Raw genomic sequence first — 20,147 nt, forward strand, 5'->3', positions numbered from 1 at the left:
ATGTGACGTTGTCATGTAACCTCAGCCTGAAAATAAATGCTGCATTTTGAATTAAAATTGTATGTAACTTCTTTATGATACAGAAGAACTGCTCAATTCATGGTGTGAACATTACTCATGACTGGAGCCTGCTGCCTTCAGTATGGGAGAGGGCTGCCCCTGATAAACTGATTACATATTCAAGGAGGGGCAGCACACCGGGAGGGGAGGTTGTAAAAAGCGCTTTCTTCTTGGATATTAAACAGTCTGTGGTGACACTTCAGCAGCACAAGGCTTACAGAAGGATTTGAGCACGTGGCCTTCACATCCTGCAGGTAAATCTACAGATACTTGGAGACCACTGATCATATTATAGGGGGTGCTGTAATCAATAGCAACCATGGGGTCTGTTGAATCTGTACAGGACATGTGCATCTTCACTTGTAAAGGTAACGTTTCAGTATGAATTTAGGTGGTGACGTTTCAGAGATTTCAACTTTAGGACATTTTCACATGTAACAAATTTGTACGTGAACTTTCTGTGATTGTTCTGTTTATTTGAGGTGGACCTTGCAGAAATCCATACGCATGCTGCAAAAACAACCCCGTTCATATGGATGTAAGATATTCACAAAGCGGCCGTGTGTAAACTTATCCTGAAGGCTATTCACACAATGGCATTCCAGACGTATATTGTGTCCATAATGCTTGTGTGTGTCATGGCCCAATGCAGAGTTAAAGGGGTTACCAGTCTGACACACATTTACAACAGGTTTTTTTACACACATATTTCTATATAGGACTCCCCTTCCTGCACCTCCCAGGATTAATTACAGTTAGCTCTTGTTAACCCCGTCCTCCCCTGCATAGAAAATAGTCCCTCATATAGCCCCAGAGATACATAGGGTATTTAATGTAATGCCCCCATAATTTCCTCCTCCTCTGTTTAGAGAGAGAGGGATTTCTCTGAATTTAGCAGTAGGGATAGATAAATGAATGGTGTCTAGGCCACAACACTTGCTTTATATGAGATCACTATGCTAGCAGTGAGAGAAGGGGAGCAGGGAAGCTACTAAGCATGTTACTCCACCACTAAATGCAGGAGAAGGTGGACCAGAAGGATAAACAGCAGAGCTACCAGAGAAGAAAATGGTATGTACGTAAACAACCTTACAGTATTTTTTATTTCATGTGTATTGCAATATTTCATTTGGAATGCCTAATTAATTGCATAGCAATGCTTTTTGTGGGATAACATAACATCGTCGGGATCTAGCAGATTCTGCATGTCTCCACCTTCTTCTCCTTATTCACAAAAGTGGCCAATATGTCTGCACACATCTGGTCTACCCACCCAAAAGTTATTAAAGGGGTTCTCTGGGCCCTCTTTTAGGCTGGGTTCACATCTGCGTTGTAAACTCCGCCACTCTGTACCGGTCACTGACGGACTTCGGCCAGGCAAAAAATTATACATGCAGCATCTTTCGTCCAGCCAAAAGCAGGCATATATGCCAGAAACTGCCGGATCCCCTTATAGTGAACAGGGATCACAGTGCAGATGTGAATGTGGCCTTAGATAACCTGTGGAGAGAAGACACATTGGGGGTCATTTACAGAGACAGGCTTTTTATGCCAGACTTTGTGCCCCTTTCGCGCTGCGTCTAATTTATGACAACTTGACAAGGCATTCACTCCATCATAAATTAGATGCATCTCCGGCAGTCCATGCACCAGGAGTTAAAACTACTACAGTTCCTGACTGGATTAATTAATTTATTTTATGCACTTATATAGCGCTATTATATTCGGCAGAGCTTTACAGACATTAGCATTACACTGTCCCCAATGGAGCTCACAATCTAAGTTTCCTATCAGTATGGAGTGGAGTGTGGGAGGAAACCGGAGTACCCGGAGGAAACCCACACAAACACAGGGAGAACATACAAACTCCATGCAGATGTTGTCCTTGTTTAGATTCAAACAGCAGGGGTGTAGCTATATGGGAAGCAGCCCATCCAGGAGGAGGACTAAAAGATTTTATTGTGAGGGCCCCCTCAATATTATTATGCAGTGACACTGTGGAAAACAGACGGAGTAGCTGCCGGGCCTCATCTGAAAGATTGATCTTGACTAGCCACAGGAGTGGGGGTTGCACTGGAGGAGGGGGGTTGCGAAGAAGTTGCTTGGGGGGGGGGGGGGGGGGGTTGCGGGGGCCGTTAAACAATTTGCTGCAGGGCCCAGTCATTTCTAGTTACTTCCTTGACCCATTTTTTAACAATATTTACTCCTGTATCTAGGCCTAAATGTTGGTAAATCTATTGGGGTCTATATCCGGTCTCGGACATTTCCAAGTGTCAAACACAGTGCAACTTTTTTTTTTTTTAATTCTGCCACACAATGGAGTAGCACCGTTTGTAATTGACCCCAATTGAGCACTACTTGCCCTTCAGTCGCTCTGGCTAATCCATATTTGCGGATGCAAATAGGGGGGACATGGTGTCATGAACAGTTGTTTTATTGCTCACCTGGATACAATGCAGATGGTACAAGCAGAAGTCAGCGATGGAGAATCTTGATTGGAGGAGAGAGCAACTGTTGATCACATGACGGTACCTATAAAAGAGTAGAAAAGACCTTTACTGCTCACTCAAGTAAGTGGCAGTGAAGAAACCCACTCCCAACCCTTTATTTTATCCCTTAAAAAATTTCACGTGCTAAATATGAGGTAAGGTCGCTCTTGCGCGGACTAATTGTTGTTGGTTATTATGGGGTAAAGTCGCCTTCGGGGGCGGGGTAATTGTTGTAGGTTATTCATATATATTAATTGGTTGGTTTTAACTATAGCGTTTTATGTAATAAATACAGGTAACATTAGGCACCGTGACCAATTATATTCCACTAATAAGTAAACTTCAATATTTATTCAAGTGTCTAATTTATAATTTACTGACAAACAGGGATAGGTCATATTTGGTCATATTTGGGTTATATGACACCATGCTGATTCTTTGATCACGGCTAGGATCATGTAACTGGCTGAGGGCTCTTCCTTTGACATTGCAACTGACTGTGTGCCTATTCAGCTGCATAATGTAGATGTAGCTGAACAGGGAGAAAGAGGGGTCATCAGACATCAGAGGAGGAGCCCACAGACAGTCTCGTGGTCACATGATCTCAGTTGGGATTGCAGAAGGTGGAGCGACAGAAGGGTATGTAATGATCAATGTGTCTTCCCCTCACAGGTTAGCTAAAAGAGATGTTTTTCAAACAGGCCCGGTCAACCCCTTTAAAGGGGTATTCCAGTTTTTAGACATTAACCCCTATCAACAGGATAGAAAATGACTATAAGGCCTCATGCACACGAACGTTGCTTGGGCCCATTCACTTCAACGGGGCAGCAAAAGATGCGGACAGCACTCCGTGTGATATCTGCATCCGTACTTCCGTTCCGAAGCCCCGCAAAAAAAATAGAACATGTCCTATTTTTGTCTATATCACGGACAAGGATAGGACTGGTGTACTGAGGGCCAGATGTTCCATTCTGCAAAATGCGGCAGGCACATGGCCGGTATCCGTCTTTTACAGATCCGCGATTTGCCACTAATGCAGAGGGTCCTACAGAAGATTGCCATCTGTATTGTCAGTGTTTTTTTTCTCAAACCTATAGACTTCAATGGGAGTGTTAGGTTCACGTCAGGGACCAAAGTGGCGCATGCTCACTTGATGGAACCACTGATGTGTAAACAAACGCATTAAAAATCAATGGGTACATCATGGAGAACATGGACAACACACGTCCGTGATGCAGTGAAGTGCGGAATTTCTGCAAGACAGCCCACATCCGTGTGCAGGTAGCCTTAGGGCACCTGCTGACAAGTGCAGATTTCAAATCAGAAATTCTGCATAGATTTTTGTGTGTATCTCTGCACGTTTCCACACCAAAATCTGCTTGTGTTACTGCAACGTGCCAGTCCACAGGGGTAGAACAGTAGAACACGTGTGGTTCACCGTGGGCCGAAGTGTACAAGACAGTTATTCGGTTACTCGCGGTTTAGCAGACACCTCCCTAGGCCAGCAGTGCAGTAAAGGGGTGAACAGCACTGGATTCTCCAGGGCACACTCTATTACAGGGGACACTGGCCAGGTGGTGATTGAGGTGCCCTTGATGGTGCTTGGGTTTCTGAGTGCTTGTGCGGCTGGGCCTCTGACTTAAGTAATGTCATGACTCCAGCACCTTGGTGGTGCAAAATGTTGAGAGTGGTAGTGGTATGAAGTTAGAAGAATGAGGCAGGTTTAAATCCAACTAGGACTTTCACTATAACCAGGTTCTTGATAACAGTTTACATCCAGTAATAAAAGAGTTCCTGGTATACATGCAAGTTGGATGTGATGAATCCCATTACCAGGCTGTGCTGGTAGTAATGTGTCAGGCTAGGTAGTTATTAGGTACTCACTGATACTCAGCTCCTTGCTCTGCTTAAGTCTCAATTGAGGTAGTTCCAGTCTTGATCTTCTACACAAGTGATACAACAGAACCCTTATCTGTGCTTAGAATAACGGTGCGGCTGCCGGAAGCTAATAAGTCCTTCATCGACATACAAAGGCGCCTAGAGCCTGGAATAATGGCTTTGTCCTTTCTTTGTCTTTATCCAATAATAAACTTGACCAAAAATTCACTTGTTACTCCTGAAGAGTGAATATTAGAATGTAGACTTTCCTCTGCCTGTCTTCCTGGCTTTGATACTGAGGTGTACAATGGCTTCTCTGGGCCGTGGAGCCCCAGAGAGAGCTGAGTCGAGAGGGGACCTCTCCTGCCCCCTTAGCTCCTCACTCCATCTCCTTCACAACTCCCAACTCTTAACCACCCTAACTAGGCCTAAACTGCACTATATATACGGTACTGTGTTGCTACCCCCATCTAGTGGTGAAATGCATGTAGTGCACCTAATTTCACATAATAATACAATGCAGCATGATATTACAGATGACAACAAAAAGCTTTTGCAGTTCCCACTTAAGCTAGTGGGACACTGCATTACTTTGGTTTTTGTTGCAGATTTTAAGCAGATCTCAAACTTTGCATTGCAAAAGTTGAAATCCACACAATAAAATCACACAAACAAATGACATGCTGAGGATTTCTAAATCCGCATGGCAGGTAAATTCTGTACAGAAAGAAAAGCAAAGTGTACATCAGATGTTAAATCGCATTAAATTTAGTTTTCTGCACGAAAATCCAGGAGGAAAAACTAAGCATAATCCGCAAAGTGTGCAGGTAGCCTTAGTTCTTCATTGACACTGGATGTTTAGGAACAATGGAGGTCATTTCTGAATGTGTTTACTGCAGCTTGTGGCATAAAAAATTGTCGCAAGACCTCATATTTTATTTTTTTATTTCTGTGTGACAATATTTACTATCCATGACACCTGAAAGCAGGCGGAAAGAGGAGTAAAAACGACTTCAGCCAGAGGATGAAGTAGTTTTTACTTCAGGTGCATGGACTATAGCCATACCATAAATTAGGCTCTTTTCTCTGCAAGCGCATCGGGGGAAACAAAGACCAGCAGTTCAAAAATCGCGCGCCTCTGTTGATTCGGCGCAGGCGCTCTGAGATGAGGAGGCTCGTCTCCTCAGCACTCCGTCAGTGCGCCTGCGCCGATGACATCACCGAAATAGAAGACGTCATCGGCGCAGGCGCACTGAGGGAGTGCTGAGGAGACGAGCCTCCTCATCTCAGAGCGCCTGCGCCGAATCAACAGAGGCGCGCGATTTTTGAAATGCCGACAGGGCTGGCCGGAGGAGGAGATCCCGGCTGGCCCTGTCAATCAACACGACGAGGGGGCGGATTTCTGCAGCAGCTAGCAGCAAGTAGCCGCCCTACTTGCTGTTAGAGACCGAATTTACATATGATAAAACTTCGTTTTTTGAAGAAACTGCTGGATCAAAGTAAGTAACACAATTATATTGTCATATATCGCAATATAACTAATTTCACTAGCCCAAAAAAAAAAAATCACTTTAGTGGGGTGACAGAAGCCCTTTAAGTCTGGGTTTGATGCATAATCATAGCTTGCCTGGTTTCTTAACAGCAACCATGCTACTTATCCAAGCTAAAGGTTCTATGACCTTTTTATTACTCCCAGCTTATCTAATCTTTCTATTTTCACCTTTAAAGCCTCAATCACACGTCAGTGTTTCACGGACATGTGCTTTATGTGTTCTCCATGGACAGCAAACGTCCCCATTCATTTTAATATGTGTATTCAGACATCAGTGTTTTAGCACAGTCTGTGGGTCAATGTTTATAGCATGGATGCATGCTCTATTTTGTCTGTATTCACGGATCCTTCACGTGCATTATAGTCTATGGGTCTGTGAAAACCGTGTTGCATCCATGTTTCACGGATCATTAAGAATAGATGCTTTGAAATTAATTTTCAGCTGCTCAGTGTCAGTGAAACACGGATGCAACACGGACAGCGAAAAACAGACACACTGACCCAATACGGATCCCTCACGGACAGCTTCATGGATGCATCACTGGCCACCTGCTCACAGATATGAGCACAGTCACGGACTTGTAAATGAGGCTTAACTCTGCTATGAGTGGAGCTTGCACTCTAGATGGTTGTGTTGTACATGAAGTATTGCTTTATCTATTCCTAGGTTGCACTCTCAGGTAGACACACCAGTCTTTGTAAATGTCTCTATATTCACTTTTGATTGTGTCATAAGTGTGGGATTGTAGTTTTTTGCTGATCATGTATTAATATGTTCACCATTCAGAGTAAGCAGACCCATTTTCTGACATGTATCTGCTGAGAGAAGTGGATTGTGTTTACCTTTCACTTGGAATTGCAGTAGATAAGCTTTATCATTGTATGTCCAATTTAGATTACATTGACCCAGAGGTATCATATATGTATTATTGTTCTGCCCAGCAGGGTTAGAAAATGATTCTATTTCTTTCTGCCAGGGTTTTGGTATTTCTCAAGTGTTTATCCCTTAAGGACCAGCGCCGTACATGTATGGCAGACTGATTGGGCAGGAGCTGCGCCCGCCCACCCGATCAGTGGCAGGGGTCCGGCAGTCACTGATAGCCGGACCCCTGCTGTGTGCGCCGGCATAGTTGAAAACACTGATGTTGGCGCATTAACCCTTGCACTGCCACGGTCAGCGCTGACAGTGGCACGTGCGGGATCATGCAGGGTGCGGGGAGGCCATCGGGTTCCTGCGCTGCTTTGACGGGGACCCGATGGCAGGGAAGGCAGCCCGATGCCTTCCTTAGGCATTGTGGCTGCCTTCCGAGACAGCCTGTGAGATCCAGCCCCCTGGATCTCACAGGAAGCAGGCTTTAAAGAGGACCTTTCACTAGTTTAAAAACTAAAAACTAACTATATCTGTGGGTGGAGCAGTGCCCAGGGGTCCCCCTGCACTTACTAGTATGTCTGGGCGCCGCTCTGTTCGCCCGGTATAGGCTCCGGTGTCTGCAGCTCCCTCTGTTGTACTGGGCGGAGTTTTTGTATTAGGCGTGTCCCTTGCTGCAGCGCTGGGCAATCGCAGCGCACAGCTCATAGACTGGGACTCCCAGGCAAAAATCATACCCTACCTAAGACAACTGCTCAAAAAATAAAAAAAAATATGGCTCTCAGACTATGGAGACGCTAAAACATGATTATTTTTTTTTGTTTCAAAAATGATATTATTGTGTAAAACTTAAATAAATGTAAAAACAAAGTATTCATATTAGGTATTGCCACGTTCGTAATGACCTAACCCCCCAGGTGAACGCCGTAATTTTTTTTTAAGAAACACGGTCCAAAAAAAGCCATTTTCTTGTCACCTTACATCACAAAAAGTGTAATACCAAGCGATCAAAAGTCATATGCACCCTAAAATCATACCAATCAAACTGTCATCTGATAAAAATAAATAAATTAGCCCCTACATAAGACAGTATTTTAGGAGGTATCGCTATCTGTTTTAAAAGCATAGAAATTGAAATTTTGAAAATTGCATATTTTTCCCAATTTTTGGTAAATTTTTTATTTTTTTTTATAAATAAAAATAAAATATTTTGACACATTTACCACTTTCATGAAGTACAATATGTGACGAGATAACAGTTTCAGAATGGCTTGGATAAGTAAAAGCGTTTTAAAGTTATCACCACATAAAGTGACACATGTCAGATTTGCAAAACATGGCCTGGTCTTTAAGGTGAAAATGGCAGGGTCCTGAAGGGGTTAATGTGGTTATTGCACCAATTAGCTGTATTAAGTTGTAGTACACTTTGTTTTTCTTGTTATAAAGACTGCTTCATTGTGGGTGGTGCAAAGCACTCTGGGAAAGAGAAGCCGCTAGTCACCAGGACACATCAGCATAGCTGTCCTTCTGCATATCTCCTTATTAAACTCCATCATCCTTGTAAAAACATATCTGGTGAGAGATCTACCTTTGTTTCTGGGACATGATGTTATGCAGAGCTGTTCAGCTAGTTGTAATTGTTATTCAGGGAGTTATAACTATTAGCTAGACATGTAATCTTATGTACAGGCAGCCATTTTACCATGTGCTTCAGTGTTAATGCAAATGTTATAGTACTTGCTATCTATACTTTATACTTATACTTGCTATTTGCATTCATGTAGTTTTACAAAGCAATCCTGTTTTGCCAATCAGCAATCCTCTTTTATCAATCAACCGCTTGTACAATCTCTAACTCACGCGCATGGCGCGTCTGATCCCCAACGCGCTCTTAATTTTCTTCCCGCTCCGAACTCTGGCAGGAATAATAAGCCGGTTGTAGAGACAGAGTCGGAGTAGGAGCAGGGGCAGGGGCAGACTGGGCATGTGCTGCTCTTATTAGGAAAAGCAGCGCATGTGCAGTTATAATAAAGCCATGGATGACCTTTCTCTAAAGCTCCTACATGTCGCGTGCAGCCATGGATGAACTGGCTGCATGCAGAGCGGGGCTCATTATAAAAACATTACCATTAAGGGCCCTTTCACACTTGCGTTGTCCGGATCCGGCATAGAGTTCCGTCGTCGGGGCTCTATGCCGGAAGAATCCTGATCAGGATTATCCTAATGCATTCTGAATGGAGAGAAATCCATTCAGGATGCATCAGGATGTCTTCAGTTCCGGAACGGAACGTTTTTTGGCGGGAGAAAATACCGCAGCATGCTGCACTTTTTGCTCCAGCCAAAAATCCTGAAGACTTGCCGCAAGGCCGGATCCGGAATTAATGCCCATTGAAAGGCATTGATCCGGATCCGGCCTTAAGCTAAACGTCGTTTCGGCGCATTGCCGGATCCGACGTTTAGCTTTATTAGAGTGGTTACCATGGCTGCCGGGACGCTAAAGTCCTGGCAGCCATGGTAAAGTGTAGTGGGGAGCAGCATACTTACCGTCCGTGCGGCTCCCCGGGCGCTCCAGAGTGACGTCAGGGCGCCCCAAGCGCATGGATCACGTGATCACATGGAACACGTCATCCATGCGCACGGGGCGCTCTGACGTCATTCTGGAGCGCCCCGGGAGCCACACGGACTGTAAGTATACCGCTCCCCCGCTCCTACTATGGCAACCAGGACATTAATAGCGTCCTGGGTGCCATAGTAACACTGAACGCATTTTGAAGACGGCTCCGTCTTCAAATGCTTTCAGTACACTTGCGTTTTTCCGGATCCGGCGTGTAATTCCGGCAAGTGGAGTACACGCCGGATCCGGACAACGCAAGTGTGAAAGGGCCCTAAGATTTGTTTTTATAAAGTATATTAGGAAACTCTTTTTTTTACCCCACCTCCCACTGTATAGTGGAAAGTACTTATATAGTGGCCAACCCCTTTAAGTCTTTATATGTCATAAGGTTGCAGGTAACCCCACAGTCAAACTGACAGAGCGAGAGGCGTTTATGAGTTTATGAAGTATTTACGGCACTGTTGTCACCAAGTTATAGCTTCTAGCACACTGAGGGGAAGTTTTATTAGAACTAGTGCAAAGGAATACCCATAGCAACCAATCAGATTGATCCTTTCATTTTCCAAAGGAGCTCTGAAAAATTTAAAGTAGAATCTGATTGGGTAACCAAGCCAGTTTTCCAGAAACAAGCCATTATAGCCAATGAAAGGTATTTAGGAATATGTTTATAATAAAGTAATATTTAAGTATTTTCAGTAATTTTATTAATTCCTGGCGAATTCCTTTAAGAGGGATCTCTTTATAAAGTAACTTTTTCCTACTTTTTTGCCAATGCTGAGTTCTAGTGTGATTTCTGTCTGCATACTCTAGAAAAATGGCTTTGTTTTTTTGCACTTATAACAGGTTTCTCCATATTCAGTACAGTGGTGTTTGCCCCAGGGGTGGTTAGCTTCCACAGTATCTACATCTGATGCCAGAAGACTAGAGATGGCCTTGCGGTTCTTTTCACCGCAAACTTGGCTCGTTTGCCATTCGCCGAACATGCGAACATATTTTTTTGCATAGTGCCGAACTTTGACCCATGACACATCCATCAGGTGGGACAGGACAGCCAATTAAGACATTTCAGCACATGGACACACCCCCAACCCTATAACAGAACCATTTTACATAATGTGTAGGGAGACGTCCATCAGGTGGGATAGGACAGCCAATTAACACATTTCAGCACATGGACACACCCCCAACCCTATAACAGAACCATTTTACATAATGTGTAGGGAGAAGTTGCATTTTGGAGCAGGGACAGTTAGGGACACCAAACGCTAGCTAATATTTTGTGGAAGCAGGTATATAGAACCCCTTAATCAAAATTTGATAAAAGCAGGTATATCAAACCCCTTAATCAGTATTTTGCAGAAGCAGGTGTATTTTAGGCCTCAATCAGTATTTCGTGGAAGCAGCTATATCAATCCCCTTAATCAGTATTATGTGGAAGCAGATATATCAATCTCTTTAATCAGTATTTTGTGGAAGCAGATATATCAATCCCCTTAATCAGTATTTTTTTGAAGCAGGTATATAGAACCGCTTAATCAGTATTTGGTGGAAGCAGGTATATTGCACCCCTCAATCTATATTTTGTTTAAGCAGGTATATCAAACCCCTTAATCAGTATTTTGTGGAAGCAGGTGTATCGTAAAGATGGCCTTGCAGTTCACCCGGAGGTCATTTCGCTGCAAACTTTGCACATTCACGATTTGCCGAACATGCGGACATATGGTGATATTCGAATCCGCCATATTCTTTTACATTGTGAAGAACTTTGACCCATGACACGTCCATCAGGTGGGACAGGACAGCCAATTGAGACATTTCAGCACATGGACACACCCCCAACCCTATAACAGAACCCGATCTGGCAGCCATTTTACATAATGTGTTTTGCCAGTGTAGGGAGAGGTTGCATTTTGGAGCAGGGACAGTTAGGGACACCAAACGCTAGCTAATAGGGCCACAAAAGTACTTTTAAGGACTGGTATAGGTGTGATATAGAGGGGTGTGATATACTTATAATATACTTTCTAACATAGAAATTATATTATAGTGTATTTGTATTGTGCAGCAATTGTGTGCGGTTCAGCTGCAATACCGCAGCTAGATAGTGGGACAAACGCTATTGTGGTAACTAATTGCAACAGCTGTGATATACCTGTTGCCAGAAAAAAAACTGCTTGAGGGCTGTGATATACCTTCTTCCACAAAATCCTGATTGAGGGGTGCCATATACCTTCTTCCACCAAATACTGATTGAGGCCTGAGATACACCTGCTTCCACAAAATACTAATTGAGGGGTGCCATATACCTGTTTCCGTCAAATACTGATTGAGGGGTGCAATATACCTTCTTCCACAAAATACTGATTGAGGGGTGCTATTGCTATATACCTTTTTCCACCAAATCTTGATTGAGGGCTGCTATATACCTTCTTCCACAAATACTGCTCTTATCTACGGACCTAGGCAGAGAGTCATTTAGAAAATGACAGGCAAAATAAGAGGCATTCCGTTACGCAGGGATGGTAGGGGTTGGGCAGGTGCACCAGGCCGGAGCCTAAGTGGGAAGTTGGAGAAGGCGTGTGCGATAACTTCAAAGGGCGCACCAGAGTTGGTTAAGTGGCTCCCTCAGCCTTCCACTTCTGCACCCTCCTTATCCTCTGTATCTACACCCTCCTCACTCTCTGCTGTGTGAACACCAAAGACACCACCACCAACCACCACCATAGCCCCTACAGTCGAGTCAGAGGAATTATTTTCCCATCCATTTCCAGACCTTACCAATGAGCAGCCATTCTTGGCATCAGATGAGGAAGAGGAGGGAGCAACGGCCACAACCAAGCGGTCTGATGACAGTACCCAGATCAGCCAAAGGAGGGTGGTCCCACTGTTGCTGCCTACTCCGAGATCTCTAATGTCAGTGGTGGTGAAGGTGACGATGATGACGTGTTGATGGACGTCACGTGGGTACCCACAAGAGCAGAAGAGGAGGAGAGTTCCGAGGGAGAGACGGAGCAGCAGATAGGGAGGAGAATTAGGAGAAGCAGGCAGAACTCACAGTGCACAGGAGGCAAAAAGCAGACTACAAATGTATCTGGAGTGAGCAATCCACCATGCACGGTCGTATCTTGCGCTCCCAGGACTCCAGCACATGGCTCCGCAATTTTAACGTGTCAGCTGCTGAGAATAGTGTTGCCATCTGCAGCCTGTGCTGTCAACGCATAAGTCGCGGTAAGCCCAAAACTCACCTAGGGATGACCGCCTTAAGAAGGCATCTGGCCTCCCATCACTGAGCCCAGTGGGCAAATCTGTCAGAACCCACAAAGCCACACTCCCGGGGCTCCACGTCCTGCCTCTTCTCCTTCTCCTATCTCCTCCCATTTTTCCTCCACTCCACCTTCCACCGTGCCGTTGTCACGTTCATCTGGCAGAAGGCAGGTTTCCGTGGCCCAAATGTTTGAGCGTAAAAATATGATGACCCTGGATTATCCTCTTACCCAACTGCTGACCGCTAACTTGTCGGAACTGCTAGCCCGCCAACTACTTCCATATAAATTGGTGGACTCGGAGGCATTTAAAAAATTTGTGGCCATTGGCACACCGCAATGAAAGGTCCCCAGAAGGAAATATTTCTCCCAGAAGGGCATCTCTGAGCTATATGGCCACGTTCAGCAGCAAGTTAATATATCTCTTGCACACAATGTCAGTACCAAGATACATCTGACCACAGACACGTGGTCTAGCAAACATGGTCAGCGAAGGTACATAACTTTTTCTGCCCACTGGCTGAACCTTCTAATGGCCATGCGTGGATTTTGTCTTACTGCCATGGATTGCATGCAGGCCGGCCTCTTCTTCTTCTCCTACTCCATCCTCTGTCTCCTCCTCAGCTGACTCCTCCTTTTCCACTGCTACCGCCTCCTCCGCTGCACCCCCCAAGCTCCCCAGAACCTTTTTGACATGCCAGGTGAGACGTTGCCATGCTGTGCTGCGGCTGTTGTGCCTGGAAGCCAAGAGCCACACCGATCCTGCACTCCTTTCAGCTCTGCGGTCACAGGCCGATTAGTGGCTAACCCTGTTAAATTTGACAGTTGGTAAAGTGGTGTGCGACAACGGTGCCAATCTGCTGAGCGAGCTGAAACAGGGCAATATCATACAGTGATTCGTTGCCAAATACCCCCGGGCTCCAGGATACGCTGTAACTCCATCTTGTATATGCTTGATAGGCTGCTCCAGCAGCAGCGTGCCGTTATTGACTACCTGTACAAACTCTGCAGCAGGACAGGTTCTGGGAGTTTTCATTTTTTTTAACACGCCAGTGGCTGCTGATGCGCAATGTATGCAGACTTCTGCGGCCATTTGATGAGATCACCAAATTGGTCAGTCGCAGCCTGTGACATCGTACCTTACGCCTTGTTTCTGGAGCGTGCATTGCATCGTGTCATTGATCAAGCCGTCGAGGAGCAGGAGCTGGAAGATGAGGAAGTCGCAATGCTGAATGAATTCCCAGGGGGGGCTTGTCCATCTGAGACGAGTCAGCAGGAGTCTGAAGAGGAGTCAGAGGAGGATGGTGGCTGGGGGGATGAGGAGGAGGAGGAGCAGGAGGAGCAAGAAGAGCAGGCTTTAAACTTTTCGGGGATCCCTGGTGTTGTCCGTGGCTGGGGGGTGGAAATCGAGGATCAAATTCTCCTGGGCGATGAGCAGGAGCCACGGTGCTCCACCGCTTCCAATTTAGTTCAAATGAGGGCCTTCATGCTCCAGTGTTTGAAGAAGGACCCCCGTATAAAAAGCATAAAGGTCAAGGACCTGTACTGGTTGGCAACGTACTTAGACCCTTGGTACAAACATAAAATGGCGGACATGTTACTAGTATCACAGAGGGCTGTCAGAATGCAGCATTTTCAGGCCTTGCTGTGAGAGATGCTTCATTCTGCTGTTGCGGGCACTGGCAGAGGAATTTCCACCCACAGCAAAACAGGTACGGGTACCAATCCTACCGCGCCTGCAAAAAGAGGGCGGTTTGAAGATGTGTTGGTCACTTCAGATATGAGATCATTCTTGCAGCCAACCCATCGACAGCTACCCTCCGTATACAGCCTCAGGGAACGCCTAGACTGACAGGTGTCTGACTACATTGAGTTAACGGCCGATGTGGACGCTCTGAGAAGCGAGGAACCCCTTGACTACTGGGTGTGCAGGTTTGACCTGTGGTCAGAGCTGGCACAATTTGCCATGGAACTCTTGGCTTGCCCCTAATCAAGTGTCCTGTCCGAAAGGACGTTCAGCGCAGCAGGGGGGATGGTGACTGATAAGCGCACTCACCTAGCTCACGACAGTGTGGAGTACCTCACATTTTTAAAAATGAATAAGGCATGGATCTCGGAGGAATTCAGCACCTGTGATGACCACATGTAATTGAATTTTCATCATGCCAGTCCACACATAACCGCCACCACACGGAACAAAGAATGATCCTTGCCTTATGTATATACAGCGGCATAAAAGGCCTTTTATGTCAGGTGAATGCCTAATTTTTTGGCCTGTACTGGCCGACAGTTACATATTTATCCTGTGACCGCCTAATGTTCCTCCAGCCACAGAATTCAAAGTTCTTTGCTGTCAGGTGAATGCTTATTGCCTATTTTTTAGGGCCTGTACTGGCCCACAGTTACATTTGTTATCTCTAGCCACATAATCACACCCCTGTCTCACTCCTCTGCCTCTCATTATGGTGGCGTATGAACCGCATTCACCATAAGGACCTTTTAATGTCACAGGGTGCCCCTCACCCCGTACTGTGCCCCCTTATACCCTGCATTGTGCCCTCTTACCACACCCTGTGCAGTGCCCCTAGTCATTCCCTGTACTGTGCCCTCTTATACCATTTTATCCGGTCACTTTATGGCGGTGTTATCCGGCCAGTGTATGGCGGTGTTATCCAATAACTGGATGGCCATAACTGTATCCCTTTCCCTGCCCACGCCACCCTTTTTTAGACCTGGCATGAGCGGGAAAAATATGCAAATTGCGGTGCTAAGGACCTTTGCGCCAAAATCTGTGTCAGAAATACGCCTAACATAGACGTATTTCTATATAATAAATGACACCTAATTGTATTAGTATTCGGGGGTAGGGCTAATTTCTTTATATTATATAGATTCTAGTATATATACTGTGCCCTGTATTTCCCAGTAGAAAATGATCCTTGGGAAACACAGTTTCATCCCTGACCACCAGGACCAGGTAGCGCTCTGTCAGTACATGGCGGTCTCCCCTCTCCGCCAACCTGCTCCGCTCTGTACTGGTGCTTATTCTGAAACTGGGGCTGGGTTCACATCCTATTTTTGCCATCCATTTAATGCATACCAAAAATGTATGCATTAACAGAGGCCTCAGGCTGATGCCGTACAGTGGCGTCCGTTCACCATACAGTTCAATGGTAGCAAAAAAAATGTACGTTAACTTATGCATTTTTTGAATGGACTCTGCAGGATACAAAAACGTGGAGTGAATCGTCCCGGCCGATGCTCGTCCATTGCTACAGGAGACTTAGATGTCTAACAGAACCTGTTCTATTAAACGCTTATACAAGTAGATCCCCCCTGACAGAGTGGAGAGGGTGTCAGCAGTAAGTGTTGATGTCACTGATTAATTTGCCCTTCCTCTGATCCGTCAGAACAATAACCCACAAAAAACGTATCCTGTCTGTGGAGCATACGCCTTCACTCGGTCAGCATTTGCTCAATAATCCATTTAGTATTGCTAATGCCAAAAAAAACAGGAGTGGATGTAAAACATAGATGACATGTGAATGGAATATTTACATGTCTTCCGTGTTTTGTACCCACTCCTGCTTTTGGCTACCAAATCATAAGCCAATTCTGATGGGACCATACAGGCCTTACAGCTGCTACACAGACAGGATTCGTTGTGCGTCTCATTTTTCCTTCCCTCTGACAGATCAGAAGAAAGGTCAAATAAATGATGATGTCAGCGAGGCCAAAAGCCAAAATGGTGGACCAGTCATGACGTGGGGAGGGTAGGAACAGCATAGAGTGGACCTATAACATAGTGGTGAGGTGGCAGCAGTATGAGGAGGCCACCAAGTGGCACAATGACACAGTCTGGAGGTGGCGGATATATGAAGAGGCCACCGAGTGGCACAATGAGCAAGTCTGGAGGTGGCGGCAGCAGCAGCATCAGGAGGAGAACACAAAGTGGCAAGGGGACATAGTGTGGAGATGGCAGCAGCAGCATCAGGATGCCACAGAGTGTGAAAGTGACATAGTGTGGATATGGCAGCATATGGCAGCAGCATCAGGATACCACAGAGTGGCAAGGTGACATAGTGTGGAGATGGCAGCAGCAGGAGGATACCACAGAGTGGCAAGGTGACATAGTGTGGAGATGGCAGCATCAGGAGACCACAGAGTGTGAAGGTGACATAGTGTGAAGATGGCAGCAGCAGCATCAGGAGACCACAAAATGACCCGGTGACAGGCGGTGGGTGGCAATACCAGTGCCCGCTGACAAAGGTGGGTGAAAGAAGGAGCACTTGGCATCAGATGTGTGGCATCAGGCAGGTGGCAGCATCAGAGTAGTAGCTGAGGAAGGTAGCCAGAAGAAACCGGTCTCTTTTTTTTTTTTTTTTTTTTTTTTCAAGGTTTGGGTGAGGTGGCATGGATGATTTAATCAGATGCATCAGGCATTGGTGAGTGGAAATCCAGCCTGATACACGCCTGATTCATCTTGACAAAGGTCAGTCTCTCCACATTTTGGGTGGACAGGCGAGTTCTCCTTGGGGTAACTATGGCCCCCGCCGCACTAAACACCCGCTCTGATGCCATAATACTGGCCGGCATCACAGCTTTTCCCGTGCAAACTCTGCTATTTGCGGCCACAAATCCAGTTTGGCTGCCTAGTAGTCTAGCGGATTTTCATTGTGGGTTTGCAGGGTGCTGTCCAAGTATGCCACCACCTTCTGGTTCAGGTCCTGCTCCAGGTATACCTGCTGCTGCTGGTGAGTAGTTTCTTCACTATGCTGGTGAAGAAAGCTACTCATCAGCGACAGTGAACTCAGGCTGCTGCTGATGGAGCTGGTACTGCTTCTGCCACCCCACCTCTCTCCAGCAGCCATGGCAGTGGAACGTAAGCACAGAGGGCCCCCCTGGTCAGACCTGCGAGAGGATGGACGATGGCGCAGATAGGCAGCAGACAACTGACTACATAGGATGTCTCTGTAGTAGTTCAGTTTGTCCTCCCTCTCAGTGGGTGTAAAAAAGGTCCCCATTTAGGACCGGTAGCGAGGGTCCAACAAGGTGGAGAGCCAGAAGTCATCCCTCTGCCGAATGATGACAATTCGGCTGTCACTACGCAAGCAAGTGAGCATGCATTGGGCCATTTGTGCAAGTGATTCGGAGGGACTCCCTGCCTCCATCTCCACTGCATACTGCCACGGTGTGTCTGGGCCCTCTGTCTAGTCTTCATCATTGCCCTGTAGCTCCTCTGGCTGCTCCTGCTCCTCCTGTCCTGTCAGCTGAGTAGAAAAACCACCCATTTCGCTACTCATTGCCTGTGCTTCAATGTCCTCCTCCTCCGCCTCTTCCAGTTCAGCCCCCACAGGGCTCATGTGGCCTGACTGACAAATAACGTGGTGTCCTCAAAGGTCCTAAGCAAACAGCAAATGTCATGCATGAGCTGCCACTGGTTGACATTGAAGTTACACAGGGGAGTACTCCTATCCGCTTGGCTCATCAAGAAATCGTTGATGGCCTTTCTCTGTTCGTATAGTCGGTCCAACATATGGAGAGTGGAATTCCAATGGATGGAAACATTGCATATCAGCCTGTGTTGCAGGAAGCCGTTCTGCCTCTGCTGCTCAAGGATGGTGTGCTTTGCGGTGTACGAGTGGCTGATGTGCATACAAAGTTTCCTGGCCATTTTTAGGATGTTTTGCAGATGGGAGGAAGACTTCAGGAACCGCTTGACAACCAGATTGAACACGTGTGCCATGCAAGGCGCATGGCTCAGCCTTCCTTGACGCAGCACCGACACCATGTTCTTCCCGTTGTTAGTCCCCATGGTTCCGATTTTCAGTTGTTGCGGAGAAAGCCAGGATTTGATTTCTTGATGAATCACACGCAGCAGTTCCTCCCCTGTGTGACTCCATTCGCCAAGGCAAACCAGTTGCAGAACAGCATGACACCGCCGTGCCCTGCACATGTGGTATGCTGGAGGGGCACTGTGACTTGCTGTAGAGGCTGAGGACATGGTGGAGGATGAGGAGGCAGAGGCGGAAATTGTCGCAGGACCAACGGTGTGACAACGTGGAGGCAGAAGTGGTGTGAAGTGGCCAAGTTGCTGGTGTGGCTGTGCAGGAACCACATTCACCCAGTGGGCCGTAAATGAGATGTATTGTCCCTGACCGTAGTTACAGCTCCACACGTCGGCGCTGCCGTGCACTTTGGCAGACACTGACAGGCTCAAGGACTGGCCCACCTTCTGTTCTACATATTTGTGCAGGGCTGGTACTACCTTTTTCGCTAAGAAATAATGACTTGGGACCCTCGGCTCGGCACAAGCCATCAGTTTCCTTTGGCTGAGGTGGTGGAGCCTTGACTGGCTGAAACCGAGTGAGTGCCTCTGGGTGATGCAGCAGTTGCTGCTGCAGGCTGTACCACCACATAGGGGCCACGGTTCTCTCAGGACACTGTATGGTGACACTGCATATGTTGACGCAGGGCCGTAGTGCCAACATTGGCACCCTGGCCATGCTTCACCTTCTGCCCACAGATTTTACATATGGCCACGTTCACCTACCCTGGCGGCTTAAAAAAAACCTGCCACATGGCCGAGTAGGTGATTTTAAGCCCAACACTACGCACTGACTAACTGCTACTGCCTCTGTGAATCCCTGCACCACTACTTCCCGGGCAGGTAGACTGCTGTGAAACATGCTACCACCTTGCTGGCTCAGCTGCTGCCTCTCGGGCAAGCTGCCACCATCTTCTCCTGATGATGATGATAATGAAGCCCCTTCTGCACCCGGCTCCCAAGTACGATCGGCTTCATCATCATCGAGTAGTGTCTGCACATCACTGATGTCCTCCTCAATGGTCTCTGAGGACAGCGATACAGATGACTATGGAGATGAGCACTTCCACAATGGAAGCGCTCATCTCCCTGTGCCCTGCCGCCGCCGCCCCCACTTGCCGCCAAGTGGGACGGGGCCCACGAAAATATATTTAGTTGGGGGCCTTGCTGCAAATCCTGCTGCCACGCCCCTTTACTCTGCTGCGACCTCTGCCTGCGCCAGAAACATTTAGGCCTCTGCCACTCCTCTGTGCAGGGCCTGGCACTTCTCTATCTGACATACTTTTAGCTGAACTAAACAAATTAAAAGCAAATTAAAACACCTCTAAAAGCGACAAATATATTTTTCTTTTTGTACTAAAATAGTCCACTAAACGCTCTTACCACATATAGCTGCAGAAATGAACTGCGTATATTTTTCTTTTTCCACAGATATCAGCCACTATATAGCACTTGCTCCCCAAAAACAAATTGCTGGAATGACAATGCTGTATAATGGCTATTTGGATCCCCAAATAATCTTTCCCTGCACTTGTAAATCGCTTTTTTTCACAATGAGGTTTTTCCTATTACTGTCCCTAGCGCCTTCTGACGTCT

General features: G+C 46.4%; 1 protein-coding gene across 1 annotated transcript in view; it reads left to right on the forward strand.

Moving 5' to 3' along the window:
* The first annotated feature begins 239 nt into the window (after positions 1–239).
* Positions 240–20,147, forward strand: part of LOC122921374 (prostaglandin reductase 1-like) — a 119,960-nt gene continuing 100,052 nt past the window's right edge. The window contains exon 1 of the mRNA XM_044271354.1: positions 240–314. The gene's annotated coding sequence lies outside the window, so the exon portion shown is untranslated. The remainder of the gene's footprint in view (positions 315–20,147) is intronic.

Source organism: Bufo gargarizans, chromosome 1, assembly GCF_014858855.1.
Source record: "Bufo gargarizans isolate SCDJY-AF-19 chromosome 1, ASM1485885v1, whole genome shotgun sequence".
In the NCBI taxonomy this organism is placed as follows: Eukaryota; Metazoa; Chordata; class Amphibia; order Anura; family Bufonidae; genus Bufo; species Bufo gargarizans.